The following is a 24,763-nucleotide window of genomic DNA, read 5'->3' as shown; positions in this document are numbered from 1 at the left end:
GGCCATTAAATGAATGACATTAATATCAGAACCAATGAAGACACATTTAATGTATTTTATTTTTATTTAACTTGACATAATATAAGCACTAAACAAGTCCACCGTGTTTGCTGAAACAATGGAAATGCTTCCAACGCAGAAGAATAACAGAACATTTTCTTATTTCTTGGACTGCACTGCATCACCCACCATCAAATACCAGTTATGGCCTGCACTTTGGTCAACTGACGTTTAGGGGCCCCTTTTCCCAGACTTGTCAGTCAGAGTGTACTGGGCAAGTACCTCCTCTGTAAAAACCAATACAAATTAGCGACAAGTTCAGCCACAGGAAAGCTCTCATGTATCACAGCAACTGAACTGCCAGCCAATGAAAAATATAACTGAAGGTTAACACCCAAAAGGGAAACAATATACAGGTATTGCATCCTTTGGAAAATGTATGTGTCTCAGCCAATTATTCTCCTTTTTTATCCTTTGGGAAATTTACCTAATTTTAATGCTGACCTATAGCCCTGAACACCTGACAGTGTGGCAGCGATGACTTCAGCATTCTAAACATCCATGAACTACCATGGGTTTAAAGCAGTGTTTCTCAAACTTTTTTTCTGGGGACCCACTTTTTAAAAATGACAGACTATCGCGACCCAACTCGTGACTGTTAACAAACTAGATCAGTGGTTCTCCAACTTTTTCTTTCATTCCCCACTTTGATCAAGGGGGCATTCTCGAGCCCCACCTGTCCCACTCCAAGAAAGTAGTAGGTCAAGCTTAAAATTGTCAAATTTATTGAAATAATGACAAGTTCTAAATATATCCTCTTCAACAGAGTTAAAATCAGCTGGTGCTGCAGATATAATAATAAATAACTACATAACACACATATTTCTGTTTTCCAGCAACATATTAGGAAGTATAGGCCATTTTATAGCATTGTACAATATATTCAATGAAATAGCCTACCAACATGCGGCATTAAATGGATCCATAATCCAGTCATACTGAGCACTGCTGGTTGGGAAATATTTTTGAAATAAACTTTGCAGGGATGTGATGTAGGCCTACTGTTTAATAAATGGGATCACAAGAGTGCCTCCCAATCAGACGTTTCAGCGATTTCGCTCAGAAATCTCAAAGGCATAATACTGTCGCGATCGAGGCGCCTGTCCCATAGGCTACTCAAGTTGTTTTGGTGAATGCAGTTTGCTAGGTGAGGTAGGTGCTTGTCTTTGCCTTGTAACTGGACATTTAACTCAAATGTATCGCGAAGATATATCAAATATATCGCTAAGATAGGCCAGCTTCGTCAAGAAATGTTCATTAGTGAACGTGCTTGCAGATTCAAACATGCGCTCTTCCTCCAAGAAGAGGCGACTCGGAGCTCAAACACGCCCGACAGCACTTTACCTCGGGAAAGCCACCTTGCCTCGCTGTGAAACAGTACAGCCTTTTGGTCAGCTACCATCTCTTCGCAAAGTGCGGAGAATAGACGGGCTTTTAAGGGCCGGGTTTTGATGAAATTCACCACTCTCACAACAACGTTCAAAATCTCATGTAGGTCGGGACTAACTAAGCTGCCTTGACACGAGCGCTTCCCTGTGAATAACACAGTGCGTCCATTGCGCATCGGGTGCTACCTGGGCCCAGGCTACAGATAAAAAAATAACTAAAAAAAACTCCTGTTTTTCACGTGGCATGTCTCCGCGACCCAGTAGTGGGTCGCGACCCAGTTTGAGAAACGCTGAGTTTAAAGTAATGCATGCATTTATACCTTTATTATAACATACCATTTCAATTTCAATGTCTCCTGAAAATTATGCCGATGGTGCAGGGAGATCAAGGCCGAATTTGTTTGCTGAATTAATCAGTTTTGGGACATCTGAAAGTAAATACAGAAATATGGGGGAAAAGAAAATTAGATTTGTTTGATTAGATTAGAAATATCCAAAATATTTTTGAAATGTCAAATCCTAAATCTACCTACAACGAAGGGCTGTCAACATTTCCTCTATTGGCTGTGCAATTGTTGTCCCATCAACTTCTACAAGGAACGTTTTTAAAATCACATCAAACAACAGTTACAGTACTTGACTGTTATAACAGGTATTCAAGGTAAAGTGACATGTTATCCTACCACAGGTCCTTTCAACCTAACTTGTATGACAACATTAGATTGGTAACATGCAGATAAGGTTAAACTGCACTATCTGAACATGTATATATATTTGATCATTAAACAATATATGTTATCATTTAAAGTATATTTGATAATTCCAATGGTCCCTCTAGTCTATAGTCAATAGTATTAGGGAAAGCTGTCCTCACATTTGTACTCAAAATTGCTGATATCAATTGAGAAAGCAACAAGAAATGCTTCAAAATGCAGGGACCTATTTTCATGACACACTGTTCGGGAGACTTCATAATCTAGGTATGCTTGAAATTTGACCCTTCAGCCCCCTGATACATCTAAAGCCACTAAAATTCCCCATTGACCGTTTCAATCTGTTCCTAGAGGGTTTATGGTTGAAATGTTCAAAACCAATGCAGATAGCTCAATTTGTTTTCTGAGTCAGCGGAAATGCATTAGGAACACGTATACGTTTGTTTCTGCAGTTGAAAGGGTCTATATCACAGGCCAGCCACACAAGCCATTACCAGACAAATAAAAATATATTTGTATAGACATGCAACCTAGTTGCTACAGAAGTACAGTATGAAAACTATGGTGGGATATATAAAAATGTACAAGATCTGATGCAGTTCATTGATATTTTTACACCAAATTTTCCTACAATTTTCAGTGAGCCATAGTTTTGCAGATACGCCACTGTTGGCTAATTATTTTAGAAGTTAAAGAAAATTAACAGCATAGAAAAGTCCCAGACAATTTCAAGGATCTAGCATGAATCAAAAAGTAATGAATTATGGAACATTGTAATTTTTAGCGACACTCATTTATAGAACCACAAGTCCCACAACCCCATTTTAAGCATCCATTAAGCCTCCATATCTCAGAAGATGAGATAAAAAGACGATGCAAGCCTAAAGTGCTGCATGGTCATTGTTGAGTGCAATGCTGAGGAGAGTATGAAGCAAATCCAAGATGGTCAGTCAGGAACATTTTCTAAAATCTGTTGATTTGACACGCAATGACGCGATTGTGTAAAGTAAAATGTAGAAACTTTATCCATTTTTCGGCACTCCAAGCAATAATCAGTGAATAATGATGATAATGATAACAATATGATAACAATAATAAGTTAATGATTTTGTTCAGGCTCCTCAGTGGTCACATGTTTCTTCTTCCTGTTTTTTGTAAGAGGTGGAGAATTTGCAGAGTGAGGTGGGCATTAGTTGTTTTTTTCTTATCAGTTTGGAGCAGGATTTTTATTCTGTAATTTCCATAATTTTCGAGTTGTTGAGAACTACTAACAAGGGGTACAGATCAACCGACAGAATGTTCTGATTGCCTGCTTTACCCAAAGTAATCACCTTGGACCGTCTTTAAGACAAATATCAATACAGTGATGGGACAGATTTTTAGAAAGCCATGTAAGTTTCAATTTCATGCTTTGAGTTCAGACTATGAATATAACCCCGAAAGTGGTTCTTTACTAGTGTTAGGTTTCACATCGACCGATTTCAGAATGTTATTGTTTGTCTCAAAGAAGATTGATTTGATAAAGAAGATTGTTTGATAAAGAAAATGGCTCAGGTCCCTTATGTGTCTTTCAGTAAAGGAAATACAGTATGCTATGTCTATGCAGGTAGCTAAAATAATGAGAAGTTTTCCAGCCAAACTAATCTTAATGTGTTCATGCTAATTCAGAGAACATCATTCCATTTCAGTAATGGTTTGCATGTTTAGTTCGACTGATAGTCCACTTCAAAAATCATAGTCATCTGGTCACAAATGAAATATGACTTTGATGTTTCCTCAACCAGCCAGAGACAAAGAACCTCTTCTGAGACACGTGCACGAAGGTAAGACACGTAAAAACCACTGCTTTACTCTTGCAATAGAATCATATAAAAAGTAAAAGGCAACTGATACTGCACATAGTAAAAAAGCTTATGTGAAAATTAATAAAGGTGCTGAAATTTCTACATGTTCTGTAATATACGTTCTGTGAGGCTATGTGGTAATGTGACGTTAATTTTGCAATACCTTTTTGAGCTGGACGGGTGCACACTTCCAAACTGGAAAGTCTGAAAAAGCATCACTCTGTTAGTAGCTAAGAAACTGAAAAGCTTTAGGCATGCATTAGAGATTTGTCTTATACTTTTGCAGCGGACTACACTTGGAACTTCCTTCCTGTGCTCATCAACATTCTGGAAAGCCTCAGCAAGGAGGAATTCAAAAAGTTCCTGTCACTCATTTCGGACATGACGGGACGCTACCGGGTCCCTGAGGGCAAACTAGATGGCAGAGACCGAGCAGAGGTGGCGATGCTGATGACCAAAACATGGCCTGAGCATCTGTGCCTCACTAACACACGGGACCTGCTGAAGATGATCCCACGCAATGACCTGGAGAGAAAACTAAGGCCTTATCTGGAGAACATTGAAGAGAAATGGTGACCGTAGTTAAGCAATAAGCCCCGAGAAGCATAGAGGTTACAGTGATTTTTACAACAGCTAAGGGGTGTTCTTAGGCAAGGACCAGAACTATCTGTTCCAACACATGATCCACTGCAAAACCTGGCCTTCTCAATCTCAAACTGATTTCCTGAGGACACCTGGGGAGAAATGGTAATTTTGCGTTGGATCGAATCTAGAAATTATTTTTGGACATCCCCTATGACTTGACCTCAACTGAAAGTTTCAGTCTCAACCTGATCTACTAAAGGTGTTGATACCTTAATGAGTACACAAATCTAGAGACATTATCTGGATTCGAACATTTGAGAAAATATTAATGAATGAGAGGAATAGCAAAGGCACAAATTAGTTTACCGATGTTCTGATGGTAATCCAAACAGTCAAGATGTTTAGAAAAACATGATGTTAAAAATGTGACATCTGATGCCAAGTAAACTTCTCCTCCTTTACAAATACCAGGAAACTCAGAAAATCAGACACATTATGTGTCTGATTATTACAAAAGCCAGACAAATTTAACGATGTAAGAGAATACAAAGGACTGACTCTGGATCAGGATATTGTTTCCTGAACCCCCGTAAAATCACAACCACTGAATATTTTAGGGGTTTGTGTCTCCATACACGACATCACCCCTTTCTTTTTTACACTCATAACGTACAGCATTACTCATGACGACCGAAGCTACCCAAAGACTACACACCAGCTTCACACTGCAATCAGACGTACAGGTGCATTTCAACAAAATAGAATAACATGGAAAAGTCCATTTCCCTGCCTAGACTGAGAGATGAAAGGCTCACGAAACCATTGCTGGTATTTACACTTAATTAGCTGATTAGAGCTCTTCTCAGGTTGACATTTCTGTATTATACATTTTATTCACATTTTCTGAGACACTGGATTTTCATGAGCTGTAAACTGCAATTATCAAGATTAGAATAATCAAGCTATAAGGCCTTTGAATATTTCAGTTTATGTGCAATGGATCTAGATTATATGAAAGTTTTACTTTTTGAAATTGAAACTTTTCCCATGATGCACCTGTATTTCTTCTCATGTACTACCACTAGATGACACCAATACCCTACCTGAACAAGTTATGACTGAAGTACTCTCTGAAAGTTGCTATACTGGAATAATACTAGGCTATGACAGCCACATACAGTATGTGTATACATTCAGGGCTGAGCTACTGTACACCAGGCGCGTAACTGAAGCGCTCCGTTCGCGTAGCGTCTGCTGCAACAATTAGCTTCCATTATAATCAACGGAAGTAGCTACACCAGACGTGACAGTGGGGCGTACGTTCGAAAAAAATAGACCATTCATCTAAAATGGATTTGACGCGTCGCGAACGGAACGCTTAAGTTACGCGCCTGGTGTAGCTCATACCTTAGAAAGAAAAGTCTCTGGGAGAGCACACCTTCAGTCACTTGTGATATAATTTTTAATAAATAAATGAATGGATGAATGAATTGTGAGTATATTTCTTTTGTACGCATCCTTCAGCTTGATAATAAAAAAAGAATCAATCAATACATTAATCAATCAATCAACCAATTAAATAAGTGTTGGCCTCAGCTTAAGAATACTGGAAGCTTGAATTTTCAGACGAGATATGCTGATACAATGACTATCTGAACTATGAAATATAAATAAGTCACAAGGTGACAACTAAGAATTATAGGATTAAATTAGCCAAACTACAGGCCTATGCCTTTAAATCATCATCAACTTTTCAATACAGATTCAATGCAGTTTGAACTTATTCACTTTTTCAATAACTGGGGCTGAGACATCTATTGCATTGGTCTATCGCCATTTGAAGTCAACCTGTATGAAATTGTCCGCATGTGACAGGAACATGTGACACATTTGGAAATAGCAGAGCCCCTAGAAATTCTGCAGCAAGGCAAGAAACTAACCAAAGAAATGAGCAAACTGACCAATAGATAATCTCTGTTACTAGGATCAGTTACCAGTGAGAGCTCAGAAGTGCTGTCTCATTAATTAACACATGCCTATTGACATGTTTTGGTGTTTTTGTGTTTGTGAACAGGAAGGGGGGCATATTGCCATCTAGTGTAGCGGAGTAAGACATTCAGAGTTTAATTAAAAAAGTGATTCTCCTTCAGTCATGTTAACGGGATAAGCACAGTGGTGCAGTCAAATCCCCAAGCCGAGCTATAACTGTAGCTCAATTTAACTGTGCATGTAAATGAATGACAGCTCAGAAGCTCTGTACCATTTAAACATTCATATGGACACATTTGCCATTAGATTCCATTTGTTGTTAAAAAAACAAACAATTTCTTTGGTTAAGAATAGATAAGAGATCTGCCACTGAAGAAACCGGCACCGTTTATAAACTTCCTGTGTCATGACCAAGACGTGCAGCGCTCAACAGGCAGAAGTGGGAAAGGAGAGACCTGAACTACTAATAGTTGATGAGAAAGTTATTAACAACAGTTACTATGTGTAAAAAACAACTGTAATCTAAAACAGCATACATTAATGTTGCTTATTTGACAATGCACACTGTGCTCTTTTCAAATCCTACAAACATGGGCCATTGTTTGCATAATAATTAAAAACTTGCTTGACAGATTTTTTTGTATAGCTCATTCAATGAACACTGTCTATGTAGTCTAGAAATAGTGTGAAAAGTTGCTGTTAGCTTTCCAATTTTGATAGATGTATTGCCTTAAGGGCTAGTAACCAATACCTTGTGAAAGACATTCCACATATTTTCTTAAAATAAATAACAATTTATTGACTATTATTTCTAATTTTTGTTTTTATTTTGTCTGATTATGTCCACATTATACTATTTAGTCTCACACACTCATCTGTGATGTTTACAAGCACCTCAGCTGTGATGTAATAATTGGTGCATGTCTCTATTCCCCATTTTAAATGTTAATGACAATAGATACAGATACAAAAACACCAACTTCTTTAAGTTCAGGAAAAAAAGCTCAACATTATCCCAGTACCATGTGGCAGCCTTTTAACTTTAAAAACTCTTAACTGTGAGCAGAGCTAAACACTTCTTGTTCACCATTAAGCGAAAATACTTGAAAAAGCTTTTAAATTACTTACAATGATGTTCATAGTCTGTTAAATATTTTAAGTTATTTGTTTGCCTCAGTTCTTCCTTTGGGTCCAGTAATCTCAAGTGACTTATTGTGCGTTGCTGCAGTTCATAGTCCTGTTACATGCTTCGGTCGTCTCTTTATGGTGTACATTGCTTCCTGTATGAAGTTCAGTTCAGACCGTGGGAAAGTCACACTCTCTCACAGGTCAAACAGTCATAAGAAACCACTGTGGCTGAGCTCGGTTTCCGTATGAGGATAATTTACGTGCCAAACTGTGCATCTCGATTGTTCCATCTTTGTTCTCATAGCAGAGACTTTGTGACTTCAGATTTTTTTTTTAAGTCCTAAGAACAAAACAACATATTATTTGTCACATTGCTTTTAGTCTGACAGTCAAAAAACATGTTCTATGCATGATCAAGGTCTATGCTCTGTGAATAACAAGACATAAGGTTCAAGGTTTAATGTTTATGGCAAGATCAACTTGATTTGGCTATATAATCAAATGAAACAAGAAAGAATACACAGACTGCCAATATAAAGACTTGTATTGATTGAACTCAACTGAAACTAGGTGTTTCACCGTGTGGTTTTCCTGTTTTGCAAAGAATGGAGGTGGTGTTCGTTGGTAACCTCAGTGTGGATTTTGGGTGACCTCTTGGTGGATACAGTACACAAACCAATCACATAACGTTTTTAACCGTCTTGACATTTTTATCTTAAACATTATGTGTTCTGGATTTATTGGATGACACAAACAAACAATTCCAGATCTACACATGGAATCCATAAACATGGAAGGAGAATGGCATTAAAGTGGTTACATTTTGACTATATTACACTTGTGTATCAATTTTGTTGTTAAGTTGAAGTAAACTGTCACTTTGTCTTGCAACCTTCATGCACATCAAAGTGACTGATACAAATGTGTCACCTGAATTTTTTTAAGCATGTACTGACAGTCAGGTGAGCCTGCATCAACTGTCTTGGGGATTGATCATTCTTGATTATGAAAGATTATGGAAGCAGTAATCAGTATCTATAATAATGGTTTGTGGTTATAGGCTAGTAATAGTTTACTATTGTTGGTTTACATCTTAGGCCTACTGTTTTCCTGTTAATTTGTTATATGGGCACCTAATATGACAAAAAAGAAAGTAAACCTAATCAAATATGTTCAACATCCAGTATTTACTGAAAGGTGCATAATTTGAGGTGCTTGTCATCTAGTGGCAAATTAGATGGGTAAATTTACTCCCTTCATAAACTTTTGTTTATACTCAAATATTTTTACATTTACAGTAGAACTTTATTTTTACTTTCAAGCCTTTTGAAATTTTGATGTCAAAATCCAATGGTGTTGTTTTCTTAACCCTGGCACCTTTGCCAGGTTTAAATAAGTTATGAGAGGAAAATATTTTTATCTGGTGTGAAACACACAAATATCAGTTGTTATGCTTTTTGTTTGTTTTTATAATTTGTATTATTTATCATTATTTTTATCATTATTTTATCTATAAGCTAAGGTTGCTAGCACAGGTGTCTAAAAAGAGATAAAAAGACTTGCACTTTCTGTTTGCAGTTTTGTGTAGTATTTGAAAAAAAAACATTGCATTTTTAGAAATAGCCGTTCTTTTTTTGTATTATTCTTTAACACTGACGTGGCCCTCCAATCAGATGACGTTGGCAGAAGTGGCCCCCAGCTCATTTGTGTTTGAGACCCCTGCTCTAGACCCCCTGGGTGTAATAGATTGCCCACTATGAATCAGTGACAATAACTCAAAGACAAACAATCCAATCCATTGATGATTTATTCAGAAATTTAAACTAGGTAGTATTTTAACCTTTTAGGTTATTTAACACCATCATTACCACACTTATAATGAGTTTCATCTAGAGATGCACCGATATGGAATTTTAGGGCCGATAACGATAACCGATATTTATTGGTTTGTTGTGGCCGATACCGATACGATAACCGATAATATTACTCTTGAAAAAATTGTGAAAAGTGATTTGGGGAAAGCATTTAATAAGCATAATTTTATTGCAGTAATTTTACCTACCACCAAATGATGGACAGAACTCATAATAGTCCTCAATAGTACAGCAGTCAACATAACAGTAGCCTAGCCCTACAGTATGTGTGGCTCCTTTAAGTGAACCTGACGTCAGTGAATTGCGAGTGAGTGGATAGAGAGTATATGAATTGTTTTCATTTAGGACTAAACACTCATAAACGGCTCAGCTGGGAATAAGCTACAGTATAGCGACCAAATCAGAGTTTGTGAGGTAAACTTAGGTTTAGTTTCAACTGCGGGTAACTGAATAAAGCTGCAACTCCTCAGACTGTATCTTATGTCCGTCTACTCTGTTGCATATTTTGCTAATATTGAGTCTAAGGAACAAATTTGTCTTCAAATTTTCACGATCCATCTTTAGTGTTTTTTTCTGTATGTTTTAAAATAAGCAATTATATCTAGTCCGAAAAGTGATTTTCACATTTTCTTCTAATTTTTTTTTTTTTTAAGTATATTTTTTTGGGCTTTTTATGCCTTTAATTATAGGACAGTGGAGAGTGACAGGAAGTGAATGGGAGAGAGAGCAGGGGTGGGATCCGGAAAGGACCACAGGGCGGGAATCGAACCCGGGTCGCCAGCGTACGATGTAGGTGCCCCAGCAGTTGCGCCACAGCTGGGGCCATTTTCTTCTAATTTTTTGACAATTAATTACACTTTTTGCACACAAAACCCTCAGATAATGTAGAAAGGTTGTTGGTTCTAAAACAATATCCATAGTTTTCAAACTTTGAGTGTCTGAAAAGTGTAAAAACACCTCCACCCTTGTTGCCTATGTCAAAAACAATTTATTAATCTTTGCTTTTCTTGATGCTTTCCTTGACCTGCCATATCATTCTATTGTCTACCTTAAGAGAAATTTGTCTTATATAATAATAATAATAATAATAATAATAATAAATAATCTATAATAGTACAGGCAACACAGTACACCACTAGGTGTCATAGGCATGGGTAGGTGAGTAACATTAGGCAAAATTAACAAACAAACGAATATAAAGTACAAACAAACAGACAAACCACGGATGGCCCTCTCACAGCCTGAACTAATGCAAAAAATAAATAACTCAAGGGAAAACATTGCTCAGACACTAAACCATGTGCATTTGCTCTCTTTAAAAGCAACGGGTTATCCACAGCCAACAGGCCGGGCGTGCGAGAGAAGCAATGAAGTCTTAGAATTAAGAATAAAGCCATGTTCTTCCAACAACAACAACCACAAACAATCATGCGGCAAAAATATTAAATGACCGGCTGTGTTCTCCCAGAGAGGAAGCTACGTATGATCACCACCCACGGGTGGGCGTGTGCGTCAGCGCTGCAGGTCAGCCTTTCGGCATACACACCTGGCCTTAAGTTCACCATCCTGGTAGCATACCTATCTACTGCCAAGGCCTGAAGGTGACGGGGAGAATATTTACTTCTGGTACACTGGCAGAGAACTCATGTGATACAGACTGTGGGAGGTGGAAGGGGTTTGAATGCTGTCCGGCAGTATTATGAGTGGAACGTCTTAAGGGGGCCCTTTTCCCCATACAGCCTGATCTTATAGTGTGTGCCAATTCCATCAAGACACTCCACAATTTCATACTTGGTAGACACCCATGTATCCTGGATTTTGTGGCGACCGTGAAAATGGTTCTTGCAAAAGAGTTTACATGTACATTATATTTAGCCGACACTTCTTAACCAGTCACTTACATACTGTATGTCAGCTATATTACAAGGGATCACATTGTCCCTGGAGCAACTTGGGGTTAAGTGCCTTGATCAATGGCATAACAGTGAAAGCCGGGAATTGAACCGACAACTTTCAGGCTACTGCACGCTAGCCCAGCTCCTTAACCACTACACTACCACTGCCCACTAGAAAAAGACTAGAGTGCCAGGTGGTAAGATGGGTACAGTGTCAGGACCGGACACTGCAATCTCCCAGAAGAACTACATTTATTGAGTTAAAAACATAACGCAACGTTTCGACCCACCAGGGTCTTCATCAGGCCTGGTGGGTCAAAACGTTGCGTTATGTGTTATGATTGCAGTGTGCGGACAACTATTCTTCTTTCCTTGATAAGCTTTTTTGTCCTGCACCTGGCCTCAGTGAGGTGGGATGTGCATACAACCACTTTGAGGAGGACTACAGTGTTAGGACCACCATGCCTACGATATGCCGCAGCCTCTTCTAAGTGTCTTCTAGCACTAGCATAGACAGAAGTCAGGTACTCTTGATGTTGCACCACCCAATCAGTTGGTGGACTGTCACCTCCAGTATTTCCAAGTAGGTGGTCGACTGGTAACTGTGGCTTCTGACCGAACATCAGCTCATATGGGGAGTGCTGTGTGGACTAGTACACGGTGGTATTATAGGCAAACAGGAGCTGAGGGAGCAACTGGAGCCATTTACGTTTCTTTTCAGGGGGTAAGGTCCTGAACAAGTCATGAAGTGTCCTGTTGAAACGTTCACATTGACCATTCCCCTCTGGATAATAAGTGGTGGTTCTAGTCTTTGTTATGATGTAGGTGTCACACAGGTGCTTCAACAGCTCCCCCTCAAAGCTGCGCCCTTGATCAGAGTGGATTCTCCTTGGCACGCCATACACATAGAACCATCTCTCAGTTAAAATCTTAGCTACGGTGGAAGCTCTCTGATGAGGGGTGGGAAAGGCCTGGGTAAACTTTGAGAAAACTACCAGAACATTCTCTTTTCCGGTGCTAGCCCAATCCAAGAGAGTAAAGTCAATGGAGATTATCTACAAAGGCTTAGTGGCTAACATATTTCCCAAGAAAGTTCTGGCTTGGGTTGTCTTGCTTTAGCAAGCACAGTGCTCACACTCAGAACACCACTTTTGCACCTCATGCCACATCTGGGGCCAGTAGCACCTCAAATCTGTGGTCCTGTCCACCCCCAGATGGCCGTGGTTGTTGTGTAGGCTAGTGAGCCCTTCGACTCGCAACACCTTTGGCAGTAAAAGCTGCAGCACTGGATCCCTGGAAGGAGGAGCCTGGATCGCTCGGTACAAGGTCCCATCCACTTCCTGTATCTGGGACCACTGCTTTATCAACTGCGGACTTCCCTTGGTTCACGCCACTTGTCTTAACGGGTATGTGGTTGTCCCTGTCACCAAAACCACAAGTATCTGGACATACAGGGATCAGTCCCTTGCAGGACTTTCAGGTCTCTTTTGGTTCGACCAGGGATGGTGTCCACCATACAAGATTCTGTCATCCAAGAGTCTTGGATAGGTGCACTCGAGGCTTGCATGTTGGCTATGGCAAGCGGCAGGGTGACCTCCAGGCAGTGTGACACAGATCGCAAAGTGTTAGTGGGGCTTGTGGGAAGCGTAGAAAGGGTATCGGCATTGCAATTAGCTGTCCCAGGACTATATTTGATGTTGTAATAAAGAGGGCAAGCTGAGAAACCCAGCAATGTTCCAGAGCGCCCAGTTTTGCTGACTGCAGGTATTGGAGGGGATTGTTGTCAGTGTACACGGTGAACGTGTTGCCCAGGCGATACTTGCCATTTTTTTCTGTGATTGCCCACTTGACTGCAAGGAGTTTGAGTTTCATGGCACTACTGTATAATTTGACATGTTCCTCTCACTTGGCCGCAAGCCCCAGCTAGCAAAGGCTATTGGTCGCTGTAACCCATCCTTCTTCTGTGACAGAACGGCCCCCAATCCTGCATGGCATGCATCCGTCTCAAAGATAAAGGGACGACTGAAATCGGCATAACCTAGGACTGGTGCTTGAACAAGCCATTCTTTTAAGGCTCTGAATCCAGAAAAAGTTCTGAAGGCAAACCTGAACGTGACTACATTCAATGTTAACTATCCAATATTCAGATGTCTGTAATTGAAATGTATGCAAATTAGTGCATAATTACATTACATTACATTACATTACATTTGGCTGACGCATTTTTAGCCAAATAGTCCATGAGCCACAGGGGGTCGTCACTACCACTTGGGGGGGGGCAAATTCTCACTATATTTTTCTGAAAGCTACATATCTCTGGAGTATCAAAATGGTATGATAGCAAGTTGGATCTTGTAGCTTTGTGGCTGTACAGGCCTTCAAAGTTAACCTCTGATTCTGCTCTTCATTTTGGTTGATAAAATTCAAGATTTATATGCAAAAAAAAGCTGATTTGAGTTTTCAGAGCAACATGTTACGGCAATACCTGAATGCAGACCTTATTGATCATTACTATACCTTCCTTACTTTCAATTGGTAGTTGAAATTAATGTTAAATGATGACATACATAGGTCTGCAGTACAAATGTTTTTTAAATTGTAGCTGAAACGAGTACAAAGGATCTTTAATCTATTCATTGAATTCATCATCGTCAGAACAGAAGCACAGAGGATGCCATCCCTATGGCATTTCACTCTGCCCTGCCCCACCTTGACAATAGCAATACCTATGTAAGAATGCTGTTCATTGACTTCAGCTCAGCGTTCAACACCATCATCCCCTCCAAACTGGTCATCAAACTCAGTGAACTGGGCATCAATACCTCCCTCTGTAACTGGATTCTGGACTTCCTAACCAACAGACCTCAGTTTGTTAGGTTAGATAACCGCACCTCCTCAACCATCACCCTGAACACCAGTGTACCACTAGCCTGGAAAATCCAGACCCTGGTAATCTAGAAAGATTAAGGGTCTGGTCACAAACAATGTAATGGCCCAACTCGAGGGGCAGCAACAAGCATGCATTTAAAAATCTCACTGCACGCAATTGGATAATACTAGACCATGTTTACTCTGAATGATTTCGGACTTCGACGCAATCGGATAACACTACGACCAATGTGTACTGTCCTCCAATGTTGCAGCGCTGTCTTCATCAGTTTAGATGGTTCCCCGAGATATCAGGGTAAAAGTAACATGCATCATTGCTCATTGCCAGAGTGTCTCGCAGAGACAATTCCATTGTGCTCTCGCGAGAACTCTGGATTTCCAGGGTAGTGTACCACAGGGATGTGTGCAGAGCCCTCTCCTCTACTCCCTCTTCACCTACGACTGCACACTTGTACATGGTTCTAACACCATTGTCAAGTTTGCAGATGACACTACAGTGATTGGGCAACATCAGCAACAACGATGAGACGGCCTACAGGGAGGAGGTCCAGCACCTAACATTGTGGTGCACTGATAACAACCTGGCTCTCAACACCAAGAAGACCAAAGAGCTCATTGTGGACTTCAGGAAGTTTAAAGCTAGCACACACACACCCATTCTCATCAACAGGACTGAGGTGGAGCGTAGGGGTGTAACGGTACACAGAAGTCACGGTTCGGTTCATACCTCGGTTCGGACATCACGGTTCGGTACGAGTTCGGTACAATGGAGGGAAAAGCAAAACAAAAATGCAGAAAGCATTTTTTTTTGTAAATGTCTCAGGCTGTACCACCTAGTGTCATACAGTCTCTTCCCTGAGCTATCTGCAACAGCCTGAAGTGTGTAAGGTGTAGGCTAAACAGTACAATAAGTACCCAGACTCCATCTGTAACTTGTAAACAAAATAAGACAATCAGCTATAAAACTGAAAATAGGCCTACAGCATCTCTTATTTCTGAGCGCAAATTACATAGAAAAATGATTTTTAAAAATCCAGCAAGACCTTCCAACATCTGTGTTTGGTTATATATGGAAGGGTCTACAATTTGCCTCAATATTTTTCATTGTGTGTAAAGTAATAATCTAGCCTACTAACTGTGAAAATATCACACTATTTTGCCTTTTTTTTAAAAACGAAATTGCTCCTTTCATTTCATAAACAGACTACAACTAGAAGTCACGTGACTTTGCCCTTTGACGTTAAAGGAACACGCCACCCAATGTCAGTAGTAATATGTTCTTACCATAACTTTCACGAGTTGAGTCATACCTCTCCCGTGTCGGTACGTGCACTCCAACGCTCTGGTGCGCGGCTGGACTGACGGTAACTAAGCGTAGAAGTAATAAGAAACATCTAATCCACGTTTTCCCGACTTAAATACAGTTGCACTAGTAGTTGATAGAAATGCTACGGCCACGCAACATGAAACGTGGCGATTTTCCAAGCGAATAAACCGGAGAACTACAATGTGTGGCGCAATAGCACTTGGGAGTACTTCGACCTAGCGTAGTAGTATTGTTAACACCAAATTGTAGATCCTATCCACCACAGAGTTTAGAATCCATGCTGGATCGACCCTCCCTCCCCTCTGAGCGAGAGAGAGGCATACACACTAGAGATGCGCTGATGGGCTATTATTATGACCGCCGCTAGCGAAGCTAGCGAAGCGGTCATATAGGGATTGTCAAAGTTTTTTTTTTTTTTTTTTTTTTTTTTTTCCCCCGTCATCTACTTCCTGAAATTTTGGTCAACGATACCCGGGGCACCGAAACACCAGGGCACATGAAATTTGGTGGGTATGTAGCCCCACTAGACTTTTACGGAAAAATTTCGTTTGGTCCCCGGGGGCCACTCCCCCTCCGCGCTGGGCCCCCCGAAACCCAAAAAATGCAGTTTTTCCTCAATAACTACCTGAACCGTGGCACCGAGGATGAAGAAATTTTTATGGTATGTTGGTCTCAAGGGCCCACATCAACTTAGCCCATAATCACTCATTTGTGATTTGCACCCCCCCGGTAAAAAATGAAAATGCAATATCATTCTGCTTTAATCGCCCCTCTCTTCAGTAAAGACGTTCAGAACTGCACCAAATTTTATGTGTATGATTAACCTGACATTCTCTGGGGGTATGCCAAGTTTCGTAGAATTTCATCCATGGGGGGGGGGTCTAAAAAATTAAGTTATGTGTACATTTAGTGACTCTACACTCATTGGCCTGTAGATGGTGGTGCACACATATACACATGCACACACACACACAGGCACCCACATACTATCGGTATTAGAACGGCCGATACATAATTACAAATTCAGAAGGATTAAAAGAAAGCCAAAATAAATATTCATCATCATCATCATGGCTGCATTTCCAGTATTGGCGATAAGTAGTCGTTTGTCCACTAGATGGCGCATCGTTGCAGTGAGACGTAATTTTGTTGGAAGTTAATCTTAAATGGGTTGGAAAGACACTATGCTTCCTACAAGGACAAGACTGTAGGCTACAGTAGTTTACTGCAGAGAACGTCTAAGGGTAGGATGATTTCTGCATGACATGTAATTCCCATTTCCTCTTGAAGCCGAAATAAATCTGAGAATGTTTATCGGACATGCTTGTTTTTTACTGCAGGTAGGCTACGTTAATCCTATCAATAGCAGAACGTAGGTAAAATAATGTTACCGTTAGCATGGTTGAGTGATGGAGGCCAATTTGATTATTGATGTATTTGTAGAAAACCATAAATGCGTTTATAAGCTACCAAGCAAATCGATAACAGCACTAATTGTATCTTTCGACTGTCATCTCATTTGCTTATGACCATAACCTAGGCTACTAACAGGAGCTAAGTGAGTTAGCCACAACACGTTCGCTACGTGATGGTTTTTTAATGGAAAATATATAGGCTACCTGAAAGATAACCTGTCTATGATCCCGTGATGATCTACAATCTCCATTTAAACCAGATGTTTTAGAGCGCACGTTGAGATGTATTCAGGGCAGGGCTGTACCTACACATATTTGTTGCACGTGCTACAAAAATCATTCTTTGCGATGAATGATTTAGTACCAACGTTACAAGGGTCAGATACAGTTTTGCCTATGGCTATTCCGTGAGACTGAGGCGCTTTTTGTTTGTTCGAAGTGCGTGTTTAGGGTGTGAGAGGGGAGTCGATGTGCTTTGATTCCAGCTTGGTAGTTGTAGTCTATGCGATTAAAAAACACGTGTGTGTGAAGTATCCAAACAATGATAACGCTTTCATTATGGCTGCTTTAGCCACAGACCTTGAGCTACTGTACAGTGGGTTGGGTTCCGTTTAGAAGTGTCCACTTCATTCGCCCTTTCCGTGATTCACAGCTACGTGAAATGTATTACTACTGATATGCAAAACTATTAACTTTTTCGCCAAGAGGTGGCAGCTTGATACTGTAAGGTGTAAGCCATTGGTTCCAACGGAGATTTTATTTGGGTCGCCAGCATAGCCTAGCGACAATTTGTGTTGTGTAATAGCCCTAGCATAGGGCCTACCTTATATAGCTTATAGTTTGTTAACAGTCACGGTTTTGTCATAACTCCCTCTATGCATTTTTGCATTTAGAATAGCTCTAAAACCGGGGGGCGAACACGTCGCAGGGGGGGCGCCAGTGCGTGGATATCTCAATCGCAAAATTAAACAATATTTCTATCGGGCGACTACCATGGACTAGGCTGGGTGAAAATCAAAAGATTGCGTCAAAAGATTGAGCTTAACCATTGACCTCATGGTTGCAAAATGCAAGGGAACATGAATCAGCATATTATTTGCACAAACAATAACGGAGAGTAGCTCTTCAACTTTGCCCGTTAAAATGTGTATGAACAGTCTCGCAACGCATTTCATGAAGGCCCTTTGGACATGTCAGTTATTTGCACCACTGGGAAAAACGGCATTTTGTTTTAGACTACTGGTATTTCATTTGTGCATTGACAATAAAGCTGAATATCATTTGAACTAGATGACTAAACTTATGCATATGTAGAAGAAGAAACATTCACAAAAATCCATGACATGACCTCTCTTCTTGATAGCTGTTGAAAACTGCATGGAACTGACAGGGATTGTTTTGTTTAATAATAAATAAATAAATACATTATGCTGCTACCTTCTGCTTTTCCCAAATACAATGTAGCCTACAGGTGTACCTTTCATCAGTCCAGTTGCAATGGATGGACTGTGATGAACTGCCCTACTTGTGATTGTTTAGAGATTTTAAAGGTTTTATAACAATGTTACAGATTTTTTGGCCCAGAAACAAATCTATTCACCTTTGCAGCGCCAGTAGGCTACTTTGTGTGCGGAATGTGTGCAAACACACATTTCAAACAAGCATACACAAAAGTTTCAAGAGTGGGGGATGGAGTAGAAGATGGAGACAAATTCATTAATATGATTTATTTTCGCGGAATGGATGTGCAGGACTGAGCGGCGGTCATATTTTGTACCGCTACGCTACGCGGTACATCTAGTTTCAACCATAACTGCACAGCAGTTTGTTTTAATGTAGGCTATATGGGTGATGCAGCGCTGCTGACGTGAGGCCCTTGCCTGTTCTAGAAAGACTGATCCAATGCAGCAAATATATTAAAAGGCTAAAGTCGTACATCGGCTATGTTGTAGCCTATCCCCAGAATATCAGCAGCAAACTCAGTCTCTGTCTCGCAAAACAGTCTCCAAATAAAACGCACATCGGCCTGTTGCCTATTCTGCCAGCTTGTGACAATATATCGTCCAAAATGCTTGATTGCATTGCATTCTCCACATTTTTAGCTAAATTTTCATGTACCACATCAGCATTTTTGTTCAGTGAATCTTTTGTAAATTGACTCAACTCGTGAAAGTTAAGGTAAGAACATATATTACTACTGACATTGGGTGGCATGGTTTGTTTATTAGCCTGGTTAGCGTTGACACTTTATTTTACCTATGCACTTAACACTACCAGCTCCTCATGTGAGAAGTTACAAGTTACCCCAACATAAAGGTAATTACCACGCGATTTACATAGCTTTCTGTCATTACGAAATAATTTAATTTAAGCCATAGGTTTTGGCCCTATTTGTATGTGTATCCAAAGGCTGCTGAAGCGCAGGGGAAGTTTTTTCCCCCTCGTTTCAGTGATTGGTAGCCTACATCATCTGGGTGATGGCTTCGAATATGTGTAGCATTTTTTCCACTCACATACCCAACTGCTGAACAACGCCGACACACAGTTTCATCTTATCCACCACTCTTTCGCCTGTACTAACGTTACTGTAACTGAAGTTCTCAAACTTGCGATCTTAAAGGGGTGGTTCAGGATTTTGGACATAAGACCTCATTTCCAAGTAAGCAAGTGTGATATTTATCAGTGGAGACCGTTTTACTTTGGAGTGGGTAAGACTGTTTTTAGTGGCAGGCTAGCACATACCGTTGACTTGCGCTATCTTAGCACCTGCGAACTCTGCAATTAGAAGGACTGGATGAAACGTGTTGAAAACGGTCTCCACTGATAAATATCACACTTGCTTACTTGGAAATGAGGTCCTATGTCCAAAATCCTGAACCACCCTAGTCTAGTCATTAGAGGGGGTCCACGCGCACCCCCCGTAATTGTTGTTGACACCCATTTTTTTAGACTCCTTAATATGTCTAGTTAACAATAAAAGATGTTAACATTGCTGCAAATTGTCCCATGACTGTTTTTCAGAGCTGTCTTTAGAACCTGTGCAATAGCGAGTTTTACAATTAAGAAATTTCAATTCATATAACTTTTCAACCAGACATGATATAAAGACAAATGAGACCACTTTTTCATATAAATACAACATGGGGAATTGATTAGAGGGGTTAATTTATTGATAGAAACACTTTTTGACTATGTTAAGGCCTAAATGATCTAAAAATGATCTAATATTCGGCAAATCCGAACAGGAAACTGTGCATAAATGTTGTAAAGTTGAATGCAAATGCATCTATTTGTAACTGAATTCATTCATTAACATCAGGTGATCACTAAACATATTGCCATTAAACCTAGTCTACTAAATGAAATATCCGTAAGCCTTAATAATGCCATGATTCATGCTCACTGCAAATGATTTAGTTCAATTGTGTTGGAGCCATACCATGGAACCATACAGCATACAGTCAGATCTTGAAATCATACACATTCAAAACATTTTGCCAGACAACTAACGCACACACACGCACACACGCACACACACACACACACACACACACACACACACACACACACACACACACACACACACACACACAACCTAGTTAACCTCTCCAGTAAGACAATGGACATTACTACACTTGAACTGGAGGGTAAAGTGAAAGCTTAAAAGCTTGAAATAATAGTGAAGATGTTCACAATAGATGTTTCCACAATGTCCCAGCAAATAATAATGCAAACACTCCACAAAATCTCCACAGTTCAGTGTGGAGTTTCAGCCTGTGGTTGTTGAGTTGTATTAATACTGTAGGAGCTACTATGTCTTTTTGAGAGTTACAGTCTAGAACATTCTATACATGGATTTCTATGCAACGTCACAAAAACATGCGTGCGCAACCAAGAGGCAGAAAGCACCATAGAACAGCATAGAGCAATGCAAAAGAGCAAAAGAATAAAATGAGTTTTTGTGCTGAAAACTGCACCAATTCGAAATCACGATGGTTAGAGAATGTTAAATCTGTTCAATATCCCTAATGGAATGCATGTCTTCGCCAAAAATGACAAAATACGATGTCAAACTTTGAAATATAGTCTGAAATGAGATGTTATTATCATTGAGACAACAGGGGTATACAATAAAATCCGATTGTAGCTTACAGCAGCTGACTATTTAGGTTAAGTTTATAACGTTGTGGACTGCCACCAAGCGTCTTGTGCCTCACGGCTGCGCACGCATCTAGTTTTGTTGGTAAACGGGAAACCCGTGTATTGGTAACTGTCATAACTGACAACTTAGAATGTTGGGGGTTATGTGTGGTGGGTCACTGAACTAACCAACTAACTGAAATAGAGATGCTTGATTTTCTCGTGCACACATTGAGCGTGGTGTGTAGCTGGATGGCACCAAAACTATGCCTACTGTAAGTCAAAGGCAAAAACTAGTTCTTCTCAACAAGGAGTTCAGATATGTATCTTACACATAGTTGGGATTGCCCATGGAAACTTCACATCATTCAAGACAATTAAAGGAGCTCCACATGAAAAGCTGTCACAGCTCCTCACAGTCCGAGACAAACGACTTGCTCAGCCAACAGGATCAGTTCATCGAATGGAAACGGTATGTAACCTTATTCCTACCACACTGGAAGGTTTGGATCTTGATACATACGGCTATCACCGACAATGTTACCAACGCTTTCACTTGAGTTTAAATCGTTTGAAAGACTCTTCAGCGCTTACATCAAATGAACCATCAACATCTGGGACCCGGCACCATTCTCCACGGAAAAAGATCAGGCCAACTGAAGGTGAATCCCCATTATTTCCCCCTGAGTGTATATTCTGTGAAAAGCTTGAAATAAAGGTGCATGGAAAAACTGAAAGGCCGGTGAAGTTTGCCTCATGGAAGCATAAAGATTCGGCATGGCAGAAGATTGAATTGCAAGCACAAGGACTAGGACAAATGCGCCTATATCGACAGGTTCATGGAAAGGTACATGCTGCTGAGGCTCAGTGCCATCCTTCATGTCGTGACAGATTTTGTTTCACTTACAGAAACCATTTGCAACAGAAACGAAGAAAGACTCAAGAAACAGAGCAAGCCCACCTGACCTGACTGCAGCACACAAGGATGCTTTTGATTTTGTATTGCATGATTTTTTAATGAGGGCACGCATATGGTGAGCCACTTTTGCATCCTTGTCAACAGAACCAAGCTTGTAGGAATATGCCTCAGCTACTGTAATGTCCTTCGAGTAAATAAGATTGGAAGACACACAGCCTTTATCACTTACTTTGGTGAAACCAATTTGATCACTGATTCAATGTTTTTGCAGGCGCCGCATTAGTTTTTCACTTCTGTAATTTGGATTTGGATAGTTGCTTCTCTCCAGTTCAATGTAAAGAAGTCGTAGTGATGAAAGCTGCATGATGTTTTTTTGGTCAATTACATTCTCACAGAGGACCTGCAATACAAAATCAAAAGCATCCTTGTGTGCTGCAGTCAGGTCAGGTGGGCTTGCTCTGTTTCTTGAGTCTTTCTTCGTTTCTGTTGCACCCTACTGAACTCTAGCTCTGCATCCCGGTGACATCCAACAAACAAAGCCCCCATCACCCCTTGCCCCGCCTGATGCCTCCTTGCCTGTGCCTGTTGAGGTGTCCACGACCATGGCAACCTTGACAGGGACAACAAGGAGGCAGACATCCCCTAGCCCCCCCCCCCCCCACAACTGCACTACCCTATCCCACCCATAGTGTCTACTTATTTACAAATGTATACTGTAATTACACTTATACTGTACATAGCCATATTCTACTACTTTTCATCCTGCATATACACTTATTATTAATACTATTGTAATGTTACTGTTTCTGCTCTACAATGGTACTGTTACCACATTGCACATAGTTGTACATACTGTACATATCTGTCTATATGGTTCATACTAAATATCCATATTTATTCAGTTTTTCTGTAATATATTCTGTTAATACACTGCATATATCTATATTGTTCTTAATACTACTATAATGGTACCGCCACTACATTGCACATACCTGTACATGTTGTTCATACATTGTTCATATAACATAGCCATATTTATTCTGCTCTTATAAGGTAACTGCTAATACACTGCAAATATTCATATTTAATTTATGCTACTCTAAACCACCTTCTGCAAAACAACTGTATACTACTGTCTTCACTGCACTACATTTCTTGTCCTGTCTATGCACCACCTGCCTATACTGTGTACTGTATATCACATTGCACTTTTCTGCTTTTTTGCACTTCTGGTTAGACGCAAACTGTATTTCATTGTCTCTGTACTTGTTATCTGCACAATGACAATAAAGTTAAATCTAATCTAATTTAATCTAAAAAATTATCTGCCTCTGCTTTGCCTCTTTACAGATCATGCTATGAATAGCAGCAGCAATGTCTGCAAAAGTTGAGACATTGTTATTGACCTTCTGGACCAGAGACATTCCATCAATGACTGTTGCTGTATTATATTCATCTGGAAGATTATCTGATAGTGATGCAAGTTTCTGCAAATGCTTTGCAAGTGCTGCTTTAGAGGTTTTCCTTGGGGTCCCCTCAGGTGTCGCCAATGACCATGGTTAAGGTCCAAGAGGGTGACAAAAGACTTCTCACATGTCCAGTCTTTAACATGATGGTCTTGCCATGTGCCTGTGTTTTCTTTTTTGACTCATGCTTGTAAATGTCTTTAAATTTTGCTTTGTTAATGTATCATGGAATTTGTGCTTTGGTGTACTGTATCTGACTCCAGCCTTTATGTCTTGAACTTGCATCTTTGCCTGAGCCTGAATCAGATCATCCCTAACCTCTTGTGTTGCTTTGCCTGCTGTAGATATGCAATTGAACTCATGTTCTTCTGAAAATGGATTAATCCAATTTCAGTTTCTGTCTCATCAGATCTAACTGTGTAGATTTTTTAAAACTGTTGTAAATGTCTGTAGATCAAGTCTTGGAAAATAGTTATTATTTCTTTTCAATGAAATTATTTTAACATCAGCTGAAAGACAATTTTAAGTATGATAATAATAATAATTGTACATTATGATAACAATGTATAAAGTGTGAATATTTTCACCAACCAGTTCATCTACATCTCATTCCCACCTTCTTACTAGTCAAAAGTACAACTGAAATGTATATTGTAGATCATTTTAGCACATGATGCAATTACCGTAATTTCCCAACTATTAGTTGCAGCTTGTACATTCATTCTGCAAAATTTATTCAGCTATGATGTTAATACACAGGGGCAGTTAATATGGTATATGGTTTTGTTTCTTTTAACTTGCATAAAACACTGTCCTGCGGCTTATACACAATACGGCTAATGCACAGGAAAATACTGTATGTATGTCATGTGCCCTGGACATTATGAAATTATAATATTTATGTTAAGCTGGGTACATGTGGTGATGTCAATAATTTTCATATGGTATTCCTTGAATGTAAAAGTAATATGTGATTGGTAATCATGTTTTGATCTCTTGGAATATCTCTTATGGGTAGTTTCAATAAAATACTAATTTACTGAATTTTGGGGGGTTGTTTCCGAATAGTACATTACAGTAAATAGCATAGCAATGCCGACCTATGTAATCATTTGTATTTCAAGTCTCTGC

At 39.8% G+C, this 24,763-nt stretch overlaps 1 long non-coding RNA gene across 2 annotated transcripts; it reads right to left on the bottom strand.

The window, feature by feature from the left end:
• Window positions 1-80: 80 nt before the first annotated feature.
• Window positions 81-7,824, bottom strand: LOC143127434 (uncharacterized). 2 transcript variants are annotated; one of them, XR_012987629.1, is made up of 4 exons: window positions 7,708-7,824; window positions 1,982-2,038; window positions 1,785-1,876; window positions 81-287 (listed from the first exon to the last, which is right to left on the bottom strand). It is a non-coding gene; the product is annotated as an uncharacterized LOC143127434 (long non-coding RNA). The 2 variants fall into 2 exon arrangements; XR_012987628.1 differs by lacking the exon at window positions 1,982-2,038.
• Window positions 7,825-24,763: the final 16,939 nt, after the last annotated feature.

Source organism: Alosa pseudoharengus, unplaced genomic scaffold (assembly GCF_046254945.1).
Source record: "Alosa pseudoharengus isolate Yale_2024_CS ecotype anadromous, Long Island Sound unplaced genomic scaffold, YU_APseudo_1.1 YU_APseudo_1.1_scf_17, whole genome shotgun sequence".
Taxonomy (NCBI): Eukaryota; Metazoa; Chordata; class Actinopteri; order Clupeiformes; family Clupeidae; genus Alosa; species Alosa pseudoharengus.
The sequence above is the reverse complement of the archived record's forward strand: the minus strand, read 5'-3'. Positions and strand labels throughout refer to the sequence as shown.